This window comes from Helianthus annuus, chromosome 9 (genome assembly GCF_002127325.2).
Source record: "Helianthus annuus cultivar XRQ/B chromosome 9, HanXRQr2.0-SUNRISE, whole genome shotgun sequence".
In the NCBI taxonomy this organism is placed as follows: Eukaryota; Viridiplantae; Streptophyta; class Magnoliopsida; order Asterales; family Asteraceae; genus Helianthus; species Helianthus annuus.
In genome coordinates, this window is record NC_035441.2 from 168,284,325 (window position 1) to 168,303,751 (window position 19,427).

At 37.7% G+C, this 19,427-nt stretch overlaps 1 long non-coding RNA gene across 2 annotated transcripts; it reads left to right on the forward strand.

The window, feature by feature from the left end:
- Window positions 1–770: 770 nt before the first annotated feature.
- Window positions 771–2,665, forward strand: LOC110874937. 2 transcript variants are annotated; one of them, XR_002556366.2, is made up of 2 exons: window positions 771–918; window positions 2,548–2,665. It is a non-coding gene; the product is annotated as an uncharacterized LOC110874937 (long non-coding RNA). The 2 variants fall into 2 exon arrangements; XR_002556367.2 differs by lacking the exon at window positions 771–918 and adding an exon at window positions 1,169–1,193.
- Window positions 2,666–19,427: the final 16,762 nt, after the last annotated feature.

Sequence of the window (19,427 nt, forward strand, 5' to 3'; positions counted from 1 at the left end):
CTTAAGCATTTTCAAATTATTTTGAACGAGTTTTAGTATGATATATGGTCATATATTTGTTTATATACAATTTTCTCAAACTTTTATAAATATTAAAAATATAAAATTATTCTTAGCTCGTTTTTGAAAGTATGTACCCGTCGTTATAACCAAGTCAGGCTTAAAATGACGATAAATTGTCACTCCTAGAAAATTTGGCAATGGTGACCAAAATTTGCTAAAAAAAATGGTAGCAAATTTAGCCACCGATTTGCCACGGAAATGAAAATAAGTGTATTTATCATGATATGGTAGCAAAGTGGTTGCAGTTTCTGTCACCTATTTATTTTCGGTGGCAATTTGTAAGAAAAATACGCAAAAACATGAAAAAAAAGGCATTTGTTAATTGTGACCATGTTATCGGTGACAACATTAACACTATGTTCCCGAGTCATTTAACAGGGGGAGGTGAGGGGAGGGGAGGGGAGGGGAAGGAAAATTTTCTCTCCTAATCTCTCCAATTTGGGAGGATAAATATATGGTCATATTTGGCCATATTTTCTTCCTTTTTCCCTCCCCCCCCCCCCCATGTTAAATGAAACTCGAGAACATGGTTTTTCATATTTTCATCTCTTTTCCCTCCCCTCCCCCTGTTAAATGAGTCTCGGGAACAAAGCGTAAAATTCAAATAGACAAGTTACTTTTTAATGAATCTGCGTGCTCTCCAAAAGTTAAATAATTAGGACCAAATAACTCCCCTCCCAGAATTTTATTCCATGCTTCTCACCCGCTCCCCTAGGTCTAGCCATTCAAAGAACTCTTCTCCATATGTTTGATCTGATCGAAGAACTATACAGAATTCAAACATCAAATCGGCCATTTTAGAGTTCATTTGATGCCACAACAACTGTTGATTTTCACTATTCAATCTATATTCAGGTCAGATACACAACATCGAATCCTAATTGATTCAGTTTTCGTCATAAATTAGTCATCTTTGTGTACCAATTTGTGAGAAGTTGATGCTCTAAATTGTTCCAAAATGATTGGATCAAGATACAGTGATGATGATGAAGATGATGTATTTTACTATAGATATTCCTCTGCACCACCACAACAACCTTCATCATCATCATCTGCAGACAAAACCCTAACAAAATCTTCTTCGAATCGGAACCGAAGTGGCGGTTTAGCCCCATCGAAATCAGGTTTAGGTATTAAAAATAACCGCACATTTTAAAACAAAGCTTCTAACAACTAATTACATCAACAATGGAAATAGTTGTATTAAGTTATGAATTATGATGTTATTGGTGTCTATGAATAAGCAATTTTGCATAGGTGAATTTTCTGTTTTTGTTGGAGTTTGTTTATATTCTTCGTGGGGAGAAAGTTAATAAGATAATATACTTCTGTGAATTCCATGTGACCTGGGGGACTTGGGAGAGAGATAGTCGAGTTGAGTATTCATTGCAAAGTGACCCTACATTTATAGTTTGAGCTGCATGGTTGTCTGTCCACGATGTCTTATGTTTATTTAATTTTTATTAATATTTTTAGGCAAGTATGTGAGTGTCACACCAAATGTCAATTTACATGGTAGGGGATTTTCCAGGAAAAACAGTTAATTAACTTTTTAATTTATCATATTACTGAAAATACATAAAATGGAGATCAGTGACTGCAAGTAGATGTTGCAAAGTGGAGGGTTCTGGTGGGTCAGATAATGGGTAATACTAATGTTTAATATGGGCCGAGAGGGTCAATGTAGGTATGACCCAGAACATTGTGTACAAAGGATGTGATTATTTTTACATAATTATCTAGTGTGTTAGGTTTGATTACAGTTACTTATCTTAATGATCTAATTTTTTGGTTAAGGAAGACTTAGGAGGTTTCATGCATGAAAAATACGCATTGGGCAACTTTTGATTCATCTGACGCTTCTATATGTTTCATTTTAGCCAACTCTATGTATTTAACCTGTTAATAGGGGTGCAAACGAGCCGAGCTGAGCCCGAGCTCGACCAGGCTCGAGCTCGATTAACTTATGATAGCTCGAGCTCGGCTTGATTCGAGCTTTGTTTTCGAAGCTCGAGCTCGGCTCGTTGGTATTTTTTCAAGCTCGAGCTGGGCTCGTTTATTATCTATTAATTAATATATTAAATAAAAATAATATAAATAATAGATTTTTTAGGCTCGCGAGCTCGATAAGTGAAGCTCGGGCTCGGACTCGTTTACTCAATAAGCTTATTTTTAGGTGCGAGGTCGGCTTGTAAACAAGTTAAAATAAGCTCGGCTCGTCTCGGCTCGTTTGCACTAAGGCTCGATAAGGCTCGACAAGCCTAACGAGCTTCACATGCGAGGCTCGAGCTCGGGCTCGATAAACAAACGAGCTTTATTTTAAGCTCAAGCTTTGCTCGGGCTCGATAAGGCTCGGCTCGTTTCGAGCTTTTTCTCGAGCCGATCTCGAGTGGCTCGCAAGCCGCTTGGCTCGTTTGCACCCCTACCTATTAATGATACAACACAACATGTTTCTTATGTTTTGTTTGACTGGTTTTGATGCAGATGTTTCATTTGATGCCAACACCACAAGGAAGCTTTTATGTGTACAATGACATATTCCGTTTGAACTATGCATGAGATAAGGTGTCATTCTAGAACCCAAGTGTGTTTCTTAGTTTTTGAACATCATTCATTTTCTGTCAAATTAACTATACTCGAGTGTTGAGATGCTAAATCATTCTTGTACTGCTTGGCTTTTGTGTCCTCTTTGAAAACACTAGAACTGTCTTTTTTTCTTTATTTAGCAACTTATGTCTGGCTTTGTTATTTGATAACTATCTTGCTTTGTCACCTAGAATTTTCCAGGTATGGAACTGAACCTGATGAGAATACCTTACGAAAGCTCGAGCTCGAGCTTGGCTCGAAGGTAATTTTTGAAGTTCGTGCTCGGCTCAGGCTCGGGCTCGAAGGTAAGTTTTGAAGCTCGAGCTCGGCTCGGGCTCGGGCTCGACTCGTTTATTATTTATTAATTAATTCATTTGTTTGTGTTCGTTCGTTTAACAAGTGAAAGGACTTGAACAATAACTTTTGTTCATTTAGTTTAAATGAACGAACATGAACAGAGGCCTCATTAAGGTTTGTTTGTGTTCTGTTCGTGAACACATGTATTTCCTTAACAAACGAACACGAACGCCGTGTTCGTTTGGTTCGGTTCGTTTGCAGCCCTAGTTGTGGGTCAATCTGTTTACACATTTTGTACTTTCGATTTTTTTCTGGTGTAAATAGTTAATTATTGTTACAAAAATAATGTTGCAGAGTTATCCAGAATTTGGAGCGTATCTGGATTCAAGATTTGCGAATGATTTTGGTAGTGAGACTGGGTTAAACTTTCAGGACGGAACATGTGAACAGGATGTTTGTCTCTCCGAATTGTTGTCAGTTTTACAAAACGGCAAAGAGTGCTCGATTAACAAGTCGGCTAGTAAAATAACGACAACAATGGGAAGTGAAACACCCGTATCTATAGGACCCAATATTGGTTCACATTATAGCGCGGGTAATGATCTGGAACAGTCAACAAGCCAGACAAATATTCATGCTACTGGCAGTTCTACAATTGGTCAACCAAAATTCAAGTTTCGGTCCCGTGACTCCCGTTCACCTCAAACTGACCGAACTGACTGTGAGAACCCGAACTTTCAAAGTTAGCATTACCTAATCCCATGACCCTTAGTTCGTATTGTTACGATTCCACGTGTCATAACATGTCGTGATTGTGAGTGTACGTAAGTTTAACTCGTTAGAATTGATTGAGTATACTTAATTAATTATATGTAAGGGGCTGTTTGGTAGGCTCTTAATGACCATTCAGATGCTACCTCTTAATGGTTTAAAACCCCTGAATGAATAAGAGGTAACCTCAAGTCTGAATGGTTAAAGGTAACCTCTGAATGGTAAATCATCACATGTCACATTCTTCTACATTCTCATTGGTAAAATTCTTAATGGATTCATTAAGAGGTAGCCTCTTAATAACCATTCAGAGGCTACCAAACAGCCCCTAAGTGTCGTGTTTATTGGCTATCATAGAGATTGATATGTAGTATCAAGTGTTATGTTATATGAATACACCTCGGTCGCACATTACCCTGAGTCGCACACTCCTTAAGAGACCGCACACCCTTTTTCTCTCAAGTTGGAGTATTCTCGGCCCAGCTCCGCGAGCCCAAACGAGAGTCCAGACTGGATCCGACCCACCTGTTCCGAACGCACAAGGGCTGCACAAGGTTTTTTTTTATGTTTCAGTTTTGTCACAAATAACAAACCCCAACGCATCCTCATCCTCTCTTGCGGATCGACGGTAATCCAGCCTTTATCGGAGCTCTCATTCTTGCGATGGATCATCTCTCTCTCTCATTCTAGTAACCAGTAAGTAGGTTCGTTATTCTTGATCATGACCGAGTTCGTGATTTCGTGATTGAGTTATATCAGTAGATATAAGGTTTCAAACATGATTAGGGTTCGTTTACAACCTGAGTTGATTATTATTGATTTTGTTATGTGTTAAACGGTTGGCATGAGTAAATTGTTGGGGATCAGAAGATGCATATACAACGGAATTAAGAGTTGGGTTTGAATCGATGTTAGTAAGAGATCCAAATTGGATTTGCATGATGCAGAATGAAAGATAAAACAATGGATATCGAGAACAAAGGGTAATGGACAGTTCTTTTGGAAATAAGAATGTCTTGATAACCTGTTCATGTTGCCGGAAATCTTGTATAAATACATAGACTTTTGGCGGTTGATTTTGGCGGGCGGCAGTTACTCGAATTTGATCACCCGCTTATCACCGGCACACATAAACTTATCATCTAATGTTAGAGTACATATCATACATAAATTGTCTACTTATATATTCGAATAAATACAAACATAACAAAGTTTAATATAACTAACATAACCCCCCTTAAACTTGGTTATGTTTTCCGACTCGCTCCATGACACTCCGATTTGCTTCTTCGACAGCCCATCTCGCATGATTGAAGTTAAAACGCTTTCTCTTCTTCATTAGATTCCAGCTATCTTCATCATTTCCTGCAAAGAGTGCAAATTGTTTCGATCCGGCAGATTCTTGTTGGATATCACTTGCACTTCTCGGTCTTCTATGGCAGCCGGTTGAGGACCCTCCTTCTTCAAACACCACCTCCTTGTCATGCACTTTCCCTTGAACAGTTTTAAATTTGTAATAATACTCTAGGATATCGAGATACATGGCATAAGTGACCCTCATGTAATCTCCGTCGTTGTATTCAAATCCTAAATCCTTTGCTATTGCAGGCCACAAGTTTTCTGTTGTGACTTCCCTGTAACCACCATCCACTGCCACTAGTATATATAGACTTAACAAGTCTATTTTTCTCTTGCTTGGAGTAAATGGTGGGACTGGTCTAGTAGTGATTCCCATATAATCGAACAGGAACCATCTAACCATCACTTCAAACTTTAACTCCAACCCGTGTTTATATTTAAACACGAATTCTCGATCATCGATTAAATTCAGAAATGCCTTACAGTCGGCAAACTCATGGAATTCCATTGCCTTAACAATCATTAAACTCCAATCTGTTTCTTGCGAAGACAGATTCAGTTCTTCGAAATAGGAGTTTAAGTATTTTTCTTTGAATTCATCGTCATACACACTTTCATCAAGGATGGCCTGTTTTTCATTCAGCCCTATCTCTTCCTCCCTTGTCAACCCACTTGCTTCATTAACAGAGTTATTTACCGAAATTGAGAACATAGGAAAAATCTTGCAAGTATCACCGTCCTTGTTGACAGTGTATCCTTGCATGGTTAATTGATCCATGCTCAAGACGTTCCGGTCTAACTCAGGAGAATAAAAACGCTTTGAATTCTCATGGTTTCATTGCAAGTTTTGATTTCAACCGATCCAACCCCACGCGTAAACAAAAAATTGTTTCCCCCAGATTGTGTATCAACCCCGATAATATGCTTAATACGTTTAAACATATTTAAATTCCCAGCCATGTGATGTTTAAATACAGAACTAACGTACTAAATATCGCTCCATAACTCTCCTTCGGTACCGACGACAATCATCTCATGATGATTACTGATTTCTCCTACTTGTTTCTGTATTCCCATATTCACCGCTTGCCGGATTAATTGGGTTGCCTCATCTGTTTCTTTCTTGTTACATGAATAAATTTGGTGCCCTGGTTGGTGACAGTAGAAACATGTTTTCTCTCGTTGAATCCGCTTGTTCTTGCCATTCATCTTATCCGTGCAGTGTTGACAAGGCAACAAGGTGGATGTAGATTTAATTTCAGTCTTCTTCTTCCCCGATGCCGCTCTGATACCACTATGTTGGGGATCAGAAGACGCATATGCAGCGGAATTAAGAGTTGGGTTTGAATCGATGTTAGTAAGAGATCCGAATTGGATTTGCATGATGCAGAATGAAAGATAAAACAATGGATATCGAGAACAAAGGGTAATGGACAGTTCTTTTGGAAATAAGAATGTCTTGATAACCTGTTCATGTTGCCGGAAATCTTGTATAAATACATTGACTTTTGGCGGTTGATTTTGGCGGGTAACTGCCTCCGGCAGTTATTCGAATTTGATCACCCGCATATCACCGGCACACATAAACTTATCATCTAATGTTAGAGTACATATCATACATAAATTGTCTACTTATATATTCGAATAAATATAAACATAACAAAGTTTAATATAACTAACATAAATAATAAGGGTTTTACGTGATTGATTGTGATATCACAATGAAGTTAAGAATCCGGAAACACATGTAACCAACGTTTTACGTGATTGATTGTTCAGTATCGAGATATTATCAACATTACTTTCAGATTTAACTTCAATGGATTAACTAAACACTAGGTAACCAACGTTTTCGTAAAACTATGAACTCACCAGCGTTGTCTGATACACGTATGTACATGCTCGCAGGTTATTGATACATAGGATGTGGAACTTGCTGTCTGGGATGCTGGAGTGGTCATGGGTCGAGGAACATGGAAACTCGAAACGAGACACAATGATTTCATACACTTGGGTTTTAGTTAAACATGTATTATGCTTCCGCTGAACATGATGTATTACATTTAATTTTTTTTTGTAATGCTTTATGTTGATGAAGACTTATTTCAAAAATTGTTATGAGTTCAATGTGATTGGTGGCTAGATCATGGTACGTCACACGCCTCGTGGGGGTTTCCTCATGTGGTATTTTGGGGGTGTGACACTGACCCAAGCTCAAAAGATGTTATGGGGTAAGGCACTGCTTCTAGAAGACTCCGTCTGTAGGTCAATTCTCCATCTCATGGTGAAGAAACCAGTTCAACCGAGTCTGAGGTAATTTCTAGTAAATTACATACCGAGTCCGAGTATGAGGAATCAAGTAACCATATCTTTGTATCATGCCATTTTGCCCAAACAATTTGGCAGAATGTTTCATTATGGTGTAAAATCCCATCTTTTGTGGCATTTGATATCAAAGATTTATTAGAGTTTCATGCTTACAGCCCAGGGTCAAGGAAGAAGAGGAAAGCGATACACGGCGTCGTTTTGGTTGTAATTTGGTGTATATGGCGGATGCTTAATTTGTTTGTTTTGTTCCTATTGTATGTGTTGCAAGTAAAACAATAATATAGTCTTTTATAATCAACAAATGGCCAGTGTAACACCCCAACCCCGTTAGGGCTGACGTGTCACTCTTACAGATATCAAAACTAAAAGCCAATCCATAGCATTAAATAAAAAAACCCCTAATTACATTTATTACATTACTGAAATAAAGAATCTTGACCAGCGACTTCCTAACGCTCCTCACTGAAATCCCAGATCATCCCATATTACCTGTAAAACAAATAGGAAAAACACAACAAGAAAAATACGGCTGAGCCAAAAGTTGCTCAGTAACGGAGAAATCAACAGTACAAGTAAAGTCATATCAGCGGAAGCAAAACACAACATAACTGAGACTGAACTGAAATGGTCACTGACACGAGTACTAAAAACAGATGCAGACACAAGACTGACACTGAAACTGATGCACGAAATGATCTGAAACTTTAACGTAGACTGATACGGAAACCAAAATCAGTCATATACATAACTGATACTGACCCCAACACAAAACCGATGTAGAGACTGATACGTCGTTGACCATGATGACTAAAGCATTTTATCTTGTATAAACGGACTTATTTTAAAACATCATTTAAATAATCTAGTATTTGTATAATAAGAAAATCTTCTGACCAATCATTTGTCAATGAAACGTTTGAACAAATCAAAACTAATAACTATCAGATATTTTGAACGACGTTTAATAATGCTATTGTTTTTAAAACAAAATACTTGGCAAAACTATTTTCTTATAAGGAATGTTTGAATCTTATCAAAATAAAATAATTTATCATATTTAATAGCAAACCATTATCAGATAAAAAAAAATAATTTTCTAAAGATGAAAAGTTATATATAAGAAATAGAATAATTCAACTTGGATTTCAGAACGAAGTACATATGACAATTTCGTAAACCGACATGGGAAACTAATACGTAAACAAAATAAATACGTAAACCAAAACATTGTAAATACCATTTAAAAATTCCCTAACCTTTAAAAGAAAAGAATTGTTGAAGTTATTATCCTTAAATAAATGTTTGGATGAAAAATCAATATATATATCAATTGTTCGTACTCCATAACTTATTATTTAATAAAAATAATAATCATTTTATAGCTTTGGAGATTTACATTTAACAACCAAAATAATATTGATAACCAGATTTTTAAAACTAGAATAATTTAATCCTTAAGAAACTTATTAAACCGATCGAGAGAGTCGACACGAAACAAAGACATATTCAACGACAAGTATAGAACAAAAATTAAATCAAATACTGAATACAGGTACTGACAGATACAAACTATACGTATAACACGGAATCGAAATCCAATTGAGACTGATACTGAGACGAAACTGATACAGAGACACTGAGTCAAAGCAGACATAACTAATACAGAACATAATCGGATACTAAACATAATCAGAAACAAGCTTAACTCGATACATGATCGGAAACATGACCAGATGCGTACAAAACATATCAGACATATCAGAACAGATACTGAACATAATCGGAAGCATAACCAGATACATAATCAGAATTATAATCAGACGCGTACAAGGCATATCAGACATATCAGAACAAATACTGAACATATTCACATACAGAAACATATACTAACTTACACGACAGATGTAATCAACAGAACAAATCGTGTAACACAGAAGCACCCAGAGCAACAAACAAACAGACTGGTACACAAGTAGCTACTTTATGTACCTATGAGACGGTGAGTGTGGCGTATACCCATTATTCCATCTCCAGACAACAGACTCAAACTTAGAGCTAAGATCGATCTATACGCCTCTAGGGGCCAAGGTGCTACACAAGCACGAGCTAGAGACGCCGTGAACTTTTATTACGCACTGTCACGATAAGTGCCATGCCGTTAACACCCAAACAGCAAGCCAGACATGCTCGGGTGACAGAGTACAAATAATAAGGCCTTGTAAATAATCTATAGGCAACTAAAATAAAACAAATGGGAACATGCCACCATGAATACAAGTCTGAGGTATGGCATGCTACAACATAATAATAATAATCAAACCGGACGATACCAGAGATAACGAACAATTTCCAAAACACTAAAAAGTATCAAAATAACATAATAAAGAATTATTGAAGACTGATCACGATGACAAAATCCGTACTACAAGGTAACGGGCACGAATTTAAATTTATACTATGATGAAAATGAAACAGAAAGTTACACTACGATGTAAAGGGTCACGAATCCGTACCTTAATTTGCCAAAGCAAAACCAAGTAACATAGAAATCAAATCGGCCCCAAATAGTATACGAACCTATATTTCCGTTATACCTCAAATTAGTTTCATAATAGATTAATCCCGTTAATTGGCTTGTTCTTTTAAATTTCACGGCGACAAGGATCTCAGTCTTAACCTTTTTGTTGGTGCACTTGTGTCTGTACTTTGTCTGTATTCGGTCTGTATATAAACGATGTTCTAAGTCTGTAAGTTGACCAAGTCAACCATCCTCCGGTTTGACTTGGTCAAACAGTTAGAAAGTAGTTGTCTGTCTCGAAGGATAGCTCCTCGAAGGATACTGTTGATCCTTCGAGGTTCTCGAAAGATATGCTTCGGTTATTAGACCTCGAAGGATCATCCTTCGAGGTCATTGCTGATCATTCGAACATATTGTCATCGATAGATGATCCTTCGGACCATCTATCGGATCCTTCGGACATGACCTGCTGTGTATGGGTATATATACCCATGCATTGTGTTGAGTTCATTAGACTTGTTAGAGAGAGACAGACAGAAAGATACCGAGAGATAGAGAGGTTCTTGAGAGCATTCTGTCCGGAACTCACACACACACTTTGAGAGTTTACATGTTAGATTTGTAAACATTGTGCTTGTAACCAAACCTTCATTTGCATTAATACAAGTTGTGTTAATCGGTGAACCCGTGTGTGTTTGTTCTTTTACTTGTCTCATCCCGGTTTGCTCGCTAGCTTGGATTCCGCACTCGCTAGTGGGTTAGTATAACAAGGTTTGAGGTTCGTCATCCGACAAAAAGGGACCTACAAGTGGTATCAGAGCTTGGCTCTTTACCTTGTTTAAAACCGGGTTTTTCAAGTTCTTGGTGTGTGTTTGAACACTTGGTTTAACACCCGTTTTTGTTGGTTTTTCTACACTTTTAAACTGGAAAACGTGTTTTAAACTTACCGGGAGTGTTCGTAAGTGGGTTGGGTAACTTAAAAACTTGTTTTTGAGTGTGTTGATAATTTCCGGCCATATTCCGGTCGATATTCCGGTGACTGGTTTGAAGATAAGGTTTTCCTTTTTGGGTAAATTATCTTTGAAAATCTTGGTTGGTGGGAAAGTTGTCAGCCTGCCATACCCTTTTGCCGAAAGTTGACTTACCAACCCATCACCTTTTCACCAACCCGTCACATCTGTGTCAGTGTGTCAGTGCACATTCGAAAGATATCCTTCGACTTCGAAAGATATCCTTCGACATCGAAAGATCATCTTTCGATCAAGGAAGGCTCGAAAGATCATCATCCTTCGACCCATCCTTCGAAGTCCGAAACATATCTTTCGACCAAGGAATCTTTTCGAAAGACTGTTATACGAAAGATAAGGATTTATCTCGAAAGATAAGGATCTTTCAAGTGTGAATCTTTCGAGATTTTGAATCTTTCGAAGCCATTGCTCGAAAGTCAACAGTGATCTTTCGAACACTGTTGATCATTCGAACAAGTGTGATCTTTTGAAAGACAGCTACTCGAAAGATAAGGATCTTTCAAAAAGGGAATCCTTCGAGTTCTTGAATCTTTCGAAATCATTGTCATTATTCGAGATTCAACAGTAATCTTTCGAGTACTGTTGATCCTTCGAACAATAGTTGATCTTTCGATTGTGGTCAGTTTGTTGTTAACAAGTTTCTGTGATCTCAGATCTTTCGACCAGGATCCTTCGGCTGTGTGTTCTTTCGGGTGGCAATCATCCTTCGTGACTTTGACATAGAATTTATTTTTCTTGTCAAAGATGAATCCGAGTTGGTGGGGAACTCCTGCTCCAGATAATGGTGAATATACAAGTTCAGGTGTCACTCCCTCATGGTGGGGTACACCGGCTCCAGACGATAGAAAATACACGAATACAGGGTCATCTCCATTATGGGCCGAATCTCCCACACCACCTCGAATTACTGCAGAAATGTGGGCATCAGTTACCAATCAAAGGCAAAGTGAAACGATAACAACAACAGATTGTTTTGGCAATCCAATACAAGTTCCTGTAAAGCCAGCTCCAACCACAGACATGTATGGAAATCCATTACCCTTAGTTGCTTTACAGCACCATTGTTCTACTGTGGAACCATCATCTTTTGATCCAAAGAACAGTAGTCAGACAAAGTCGGCGTTGTATGCTGAAATTGTCAAAGATGCAAGCAATGGTGGATCTTCGGGGAATGATGACAGTTCTGAACATGTTAGAAGTTCAGATGAAGATGTTTCAACTTCAGTGGAGGGTGATACAACTTCAAGTTCAAGTGAGGATGGATCTGGTATTGATTCTGATACAGAAAGGCCAACACCTGAGAGTGATTCCAGTCAGGTATGTGTTGATGAACCAACTGCTGTAGATTGTGATAATTGTGCTAGATTAAAGGCAAACATGTCTGAGTTGCAAGGCAAACATGATGCTTTACAAGCTAGTTTGTTTGACTTGCAAGACAAACATGTTTCATTGAATGCCAAGTGGTGTGAATTGCAAAGTAAGCATGACGCTTTGCAAGAAAAATATGATGTGACATTTATCCACAACCAGAAGTTGACCGTGGATCTTTCAAAATGCACAGAAGCCAATATGTTTTATGAAAACCATGAAAAAGAATTTAAGTCAATGATTGAGACGTTAAAGAAAGATAAAACTGAATTGACTAAAATGGTTTCCAGAAAACAAACGGAAATTAATTTGTATATCTCACGTCTTGAGACAATGCAAAAAGAAATGGTCTGTGTAAAAACGGAAAGTGAGGCAATCCAACTCAAGCTAGATAGCTATTTGAGTTCTAGCTATGTGTTGGATCACATCATTGACGTTCAGAAAGAAAAACGGGATGTCACATGCATAGGATATAAGAAATGTCCACCACCTGTGAGACACAATTATGATGCGATGCCTGACGAGGAGGATAGAGTGTTCTTTGAACCATCTGTTCCTCTAGATGTAAAGGAGTTTGCAGCAGGACTCGGATACAAGAAAGATGTATCACCAGACTCAGATACTTCAGCGGATGCATGTGTGTCTTCTGCTGAACTGAATCAGGATCCTCCAGTCATCATTGAGGATGTTGATTCTTCTGATGATGATTCTGATGATACCATCCCAGCAAAGTCTGATGCGGAAGTCAAAGATGGGGACATACCTCTCGAGAATTACATTCTATGTGATCCTCCTGCAAAACCCGCTAAGACTGTTGCAATCGAGTCCTCGTCTCCAAAAGAGTCGGAGGGTGTGAACTTGCTGTACACTCTCGTTGGTGATGATAAAATCTACTCGGACAAAGATTTTCCTATTAAAAATGTTAATCAATCTTTAATAAGTAAAGTCTTTGAAGATTCGACAAGTAAATTTTTGGGAAAGACAGGACCACGTGTTACAGTTACACAGTGTCCTCCTATTCCAAAGGCTGAAATTCGAAAACAATTTGGGAATAAGAAATTACCAACAGTACAAAAACAGCAAAATCATGCCAAACCTAAAGGAAAGGCACCGACTCAGGGTCAGAAGAAACAGACCCAAAAGAAAAACAAGAATGTGAACTTTGTGAAATCTAAGGGAACGGACAAAATCGAAAATTATGAGAACAAATCTAACTTAGATTTTGTTAAACAAGCAACAGTTTTGAAAAGAAATGATCCAAACTGTTCAAAACCTAGTACCTCGGGATCACAAAGTTCATCATCATCGTCAAGACGAGCACATGATGCTTCGGGGATTGTTGAACGAAGATATTGTTTTGAGTGTGGAACAATTGGACATATCATTCGAAATTGTCCATATCTTCATAAGTTGAAAGCAAAGGTTGATGATCCCCGTGAACAAAATCATGCCGCCCAAGAGAATAGAAAAGGCAAACAGGGCGAAAACAAGAAAAAGGTTCGGAAGATAAACCTCGTGAAATCTAGAGGGACTGATAAAATTGATACTTCCAAAAACAAATCCAATAAGGATTTTGTTAAACAAAGTAAAATTTTGAAAAGAAACAGTCAAAACAACTATACACAACACACAAACGGTTGTGATGTAGGACCAAGTACCTCAAGATCACGAAGTTCATCATCCGGCTATTGCAGTTATGATACTCCGAGGTTTGTTGAGCGGAGATCATGCTTTGAATGCTGTGAGTATGGGCACATCATTAAGAATTGTCCATATCTCACCAAGAGAAAGACAAGAATTGATGTCCCCCATGGTAACAATTACCATAAAAGATCTGTTTCATCAAAACAGGACCCTCGTCTTGTTAAACAGCGAGCAAAGAAACAGAAAAAGAAACAAAGAAAAGAAGTTGAAAAGATTTTAAAACCGGAGATTATCGAAACAAAATCTGTTAAATTGGATGTTAAACATGAAAAACAGAAAGAGATTTGGATACCAAAACCGGTAACTGTTTCAGGGGGAGCTGCATCAATTCCGAATCATCGGGAAATGGATGTTACAATTCTCGATGATGACGGACGACCCAAGTCTGTGAAGGCTTGGGTCCCACTCTCCAACTAATCTCTGAGTGAGTGTGCAGGAAGTTCCAGGAGGAACTATTGATAGTCTTAGGATTGTTGATAGTGGAATGTCCTTGCACAAGATAGGCGACAGAAGAAATTGTTGCCTTTGATGGAGAGAGAGAAAAGAAAAAGAAAATTTGGATGAATGAAGTTGCAAAATTCGACCAAATGAAGAACGTGTCAAAATTTTGTCATTATGGTTTTTGATCGGGTCCACAGGAACGAATGAAGTGAAATGTGTGTCGATGCCTTGGCGTGGATTGAACATCCGCACACCATTTCTGAAAGAGAAAGTCAAAGACCTTCGCTGGTGAAATGTGGAAGACCAGCCGGACCCGGAGGTTTATGATTTTATTGCTGTCAAGAGACTTTTCAGTAGTTGCAAATTCGACTTTGAAGTCCACACCGGGTGGATATCCAGTTGGGAGAGTGCTTAGATTCCTTGCAATGCACGGAACAGTTGCAGGATACGCCTTTAAATTCTTAATCTCTCCTATACTTGTCGATATTTAAGCTACTTTGTGAATTATTATTATCTCGTACAGCACTCTTTGACCTGACACGTTGATCTCGGATATCACCTTACACGTGATTGTTTCAATATGAAACTCATCAATGTTGTCATGGTCCGCACCGCTTACCGACATGCCAACTCATTTTTCCAAAATTTGTTAAATCTTTTCTGATAAAACTTAATTTTGGTAAACGGCATTAAGGTCAAGCACAAGAGTAAACCAACATCGGAAAATCATTTTTGTACATCGAAAAATTTCAAAAACACAAAAACAATAGAAAAACAAAAATGAGTTTCCTGGCGAGCAAAAGAGAAAGTGATAGTACATCAGTGGTCTATCCAAGCCTCTTTAAACCTTAAATGAAAAACGATAAGCAGCTCTATATAAGATGTATCGGTAGGCTCACAATCATTTTAAAGTGTGCAGGGTGATATAAATCTTAATCGACTGAAGACCAGGTGGGAACCATTCATTGGCATATGGTCTTAGTACCGAAATTTCGTTTGATAGATTGCCGAGGTTCTGAGATATTCGGTCTTTATGCTGCTTATCATCTGGGTATCATGGTTGTATCTTTTACCGAAATATAACGGGGACGCAAGTCTAGATCTTCCATGATACTATACATACGTGTACATATTACATACTGCATTCGACCTCAATAAGTGATAAACAATCACATGTCCAAAACAAATAAGTGATAAAAATATCACATCTATCCGGGTGTCAAGTTCGTCTCTCTGCTGTACGGAAGTACTGACCTGTTCACGGACTTGCACCTGTGCCCTCATGCATACGAAAATCAAGTTCCTCATCAATAAGTGATTATATCATATAGGACTTGTTTTCAAATCAAAATAAGTGAGTATCTCACAATCTATACGGTCAAACAGATGATAATCGGTATACTCACCGGTAAGATGAACCCTCGTGCATACCTTGATACGGGAATGTGTCGTGATGTGGATGAACACCGGTCGGTAAGTATAAATCATACATTAACGTATCCTCTAAACATGATTACATCTGATAAGTTGAGCTTAAGTGGACAACAATACCGATAATTGTTATAGGATGCTTATCTTAATGTTAACTAACTGAACAACAAGAGTGTTTTGGCATGACCGTACACTGATATGATTCTCTTTCCCTCGAAACTCGCAAAAAGAATGTTTGTATATATTTATTTATTTACTGCTTAACTTTTATTATTTCTTTTAAACAGTTTCGTCGTTTGGTGCATATCAGCACGACATTAGCGGTGATGTCGTTTGATAACACTCAAAGGATTATAAAATTGTTGTCTTTTAATTTCAAAAACACGCCTAAAATCCGTGTTTTAATATAAACTTTATAAAAGCCAAAAAGATTTTATTTCTGCTTTATTTTCGATCGTACGATGTTGGAGCTCGAGTCTTCGTTACCTGAAACCTGAACGAAAACCGAATTGACTAAATCTTCATAAACGATCGAAATTTGCAAGTTTTGAAAGTTAAAACTAAAATTGACAAATTTGTTAAACTTTCAAACTGTCGGACGGTGTTTGATTGTGACATGGTCATACGTGTGTCATTTGTTTATGCTAACTATATTCCAAGCAGTTGTTCTCATTACGCGTTTAGATTTCTTGCATGTGCAGATTCTAAAGGCTAGGAGAACATGGTCGATGACAAGCTCTGGAATGAAGACACGACGAGAAGGCGCTCAAAAGATGAAGATGATCGAGTTGCCGCTGGCCATCATCAACACCACAAGGATCTCACTTCATAAAGATAAAGTCTTTTCACGAGCATAACTCAAGGGGGAGCTTATGTTAAGGGGGAGTTTGTCAACACACTTCCTACATGATACGGGTAGTTTGTTGATACACTCTCTGCTTTCAAGACGTGAAGACTTTGAAGATCCTCCGACTTTGAAGACTTGAAAGGACATCAGAGTTTTGAGAACTCAAAGACCAAAGACCGTCGAAGTTCGAGACGAGTCTACAACTATAGAAGATAAAGACAAAGCTACAGCCAAGGGGGAGTTTGTTGGTGCACTTGTGTCTGTACTTTGTCTGTATTCGGTCTGTATATAAACGATGTTCTAAGTCTGTAAGTTGACCAAGTCAACCATCCTCCGGTTTGACTTGGTCAAACAGTTAGAAAGTAGTTGTCTGTCTCGAAGGATAGCTCCTCGAAGGATACTGTTGATCCTTCGAGGTTCTCGAAAGATATGCTTCGGTTATTAGACCTCGAAGGATCATCCTTCGAGGTCATTGCTGATCATTCGAACATATTGTCATCGATAGATGATCCTTCGGACCATCTATCGGATCCTTCGGACATGACCTGCTGTGTATGGGTATATATATCCATGCATTGTGTTGAGTTCATTAGACTTGTTAGAGAGAGACAGACAGAAAGATACCGAGAGATAGAGAGGTTCTTGAGAGCATTCTGTCCGGAACTCACACACACACTTTGAGAGTTTACATGTTAGATTTGTAAACATTGTGCTTGTAACCGAAACCTTCATTTGCATTAATACAAGTTGTGTTAATCGGTGAACCCGTGTGTGTTTGTTCTTTTACTTGTCTCATCCCGGTTTGCTCGCTAGCTTGGATTCCGCACTCGCTAGTGGGTTAGTATAACAAGGTTTGAGGTTCGTCATCCGACAAAACCATAGTAGGCCACTATCCTACCATCGAGTGCGGAATCCAAGCTAGCGAGCAAACCAATTAATAAATGTTTAGTGCAGAGAGTGTACCTTCATATCATTCAACAAGTTTTAAAATAATAAATGTTTAGTGCATTTTTATCTTTTCATTTAGCCACAGACTAGTTCATTAGATCGTAAAATATGTAGGAACGAAAACTTACAGTTCTTATAAAACATTATTATAATGTCATTTAAATAAGGCACCACCTTGGTTGATATAAATTTACTACCCGCTAAAATGTTCATTTGTATGTTTTTTTTTTTTTTTTTTTTTTTTTTTTGCCGAGTAAAAACAAACAAACCGAAAATAACCAAAACCTGGTTCAAACCCGTATATGCCAGACTTCAGTTTCTTAAGTTTAATCTAGATTATTAGGTTTAAAGGAAACGATACTAGTTAATACCGCCTTAGTCGCCAGAAACAATCAAGAAACAATCTTAACCAAACGAAAATCATAGGGTCAAATCGTTACCTTTACTGACGGGCGAGCAAAACAACGAGTTAGTTTCGGGGACACGATTTATGTGGTCGCCAAAAAAACAAACTGAGGGTGGCGCCAATATACACTGCTTCGCGGCGGTGGTAGTGGTGACAGTGGTGTGCGGTGGCCAAAACGGCGGACATGTGGCGGCGTTTCCGGTGGGTTGCGGTGATGGGTGTTCGGCGGTTATGGGTGAACTCTGGTGGAAAGAATAATTAGGTTCGTATGTAATTGTATAAGTGTGAACTTGTGAGACCAGACTTGAACGAGTTATAAGAATCCAGCCACAAATGTTAATCATCTAATGCTCAATCAATGTCGGTTACGAAAATTGATATAGTGTGCGACAGTTATGGAGAAAATATCGGTTGGAGATTCCAAACATGGAAAAAGGCTACGAACAATATGAACCTATATTTAATTTGATTTTTTTTACATAAATCCCTTTAACTTCATGGCAATTTATATAAACAACCTTTTAGTTTAGTTTGAATTCTAAAAGACCTTATAACTATTTTAACTTAAAGAAAAATGTTATACTGTGTGTACAATACTGGTAAAATAATAACACGATTGGTTAAAATGATTGTCGTTTAATCGATTTTTAAAACGTATTAAACTTGTTTTAAAAGGCACCGACAATATAAATTGGTATTTATTATTTTAGGGTTTCCACATTTTCGGGTATTACAATTCTACCCCACTAAAAAAATTTCGTCCTCGAAATTACTTAGTGTTACAAAACACGTACAAATATCATGCGCCCAAATCACAAAGCATCAAAGCGTTATTATTCAAGATTTAGGATTAAAGCTTCGTAACTTAAAACTTGGGTGGGAAATAAATAATATTCTATCAAAAGTCAAACTTGAACATAGTTGGTTTAGATAATTAGAAATGCGGTACCTCAAGATACAAATAGATTTGAGTAACGGGAAATACATTTATCTATATATAATCTAAAATTTAGTTACATGTTCTATTTTAAAACCAACATTTATGATGTATTAAATGCAAGACTTAAAATAATATTTATTAAAATAATATATTACAAAATCATAATCTATACTACTTTATTAAAGAAATAGGTTTTCTACCCTTATGGTAATTTGCCACAAGTATAAATTTTAAAGCATTGTGTACAAGAGACAACAAGCTATGTTAGAGGGGGTGAAGTGGGACATTATCTAAGGTTTTAAGACGTCTAAAGGGCAATATAGGGATTTCACCCTGCTCTAACCAATTTCTTCCATTTCTTTCCTTTCGTTCTTGAATGAATGCCACATGAA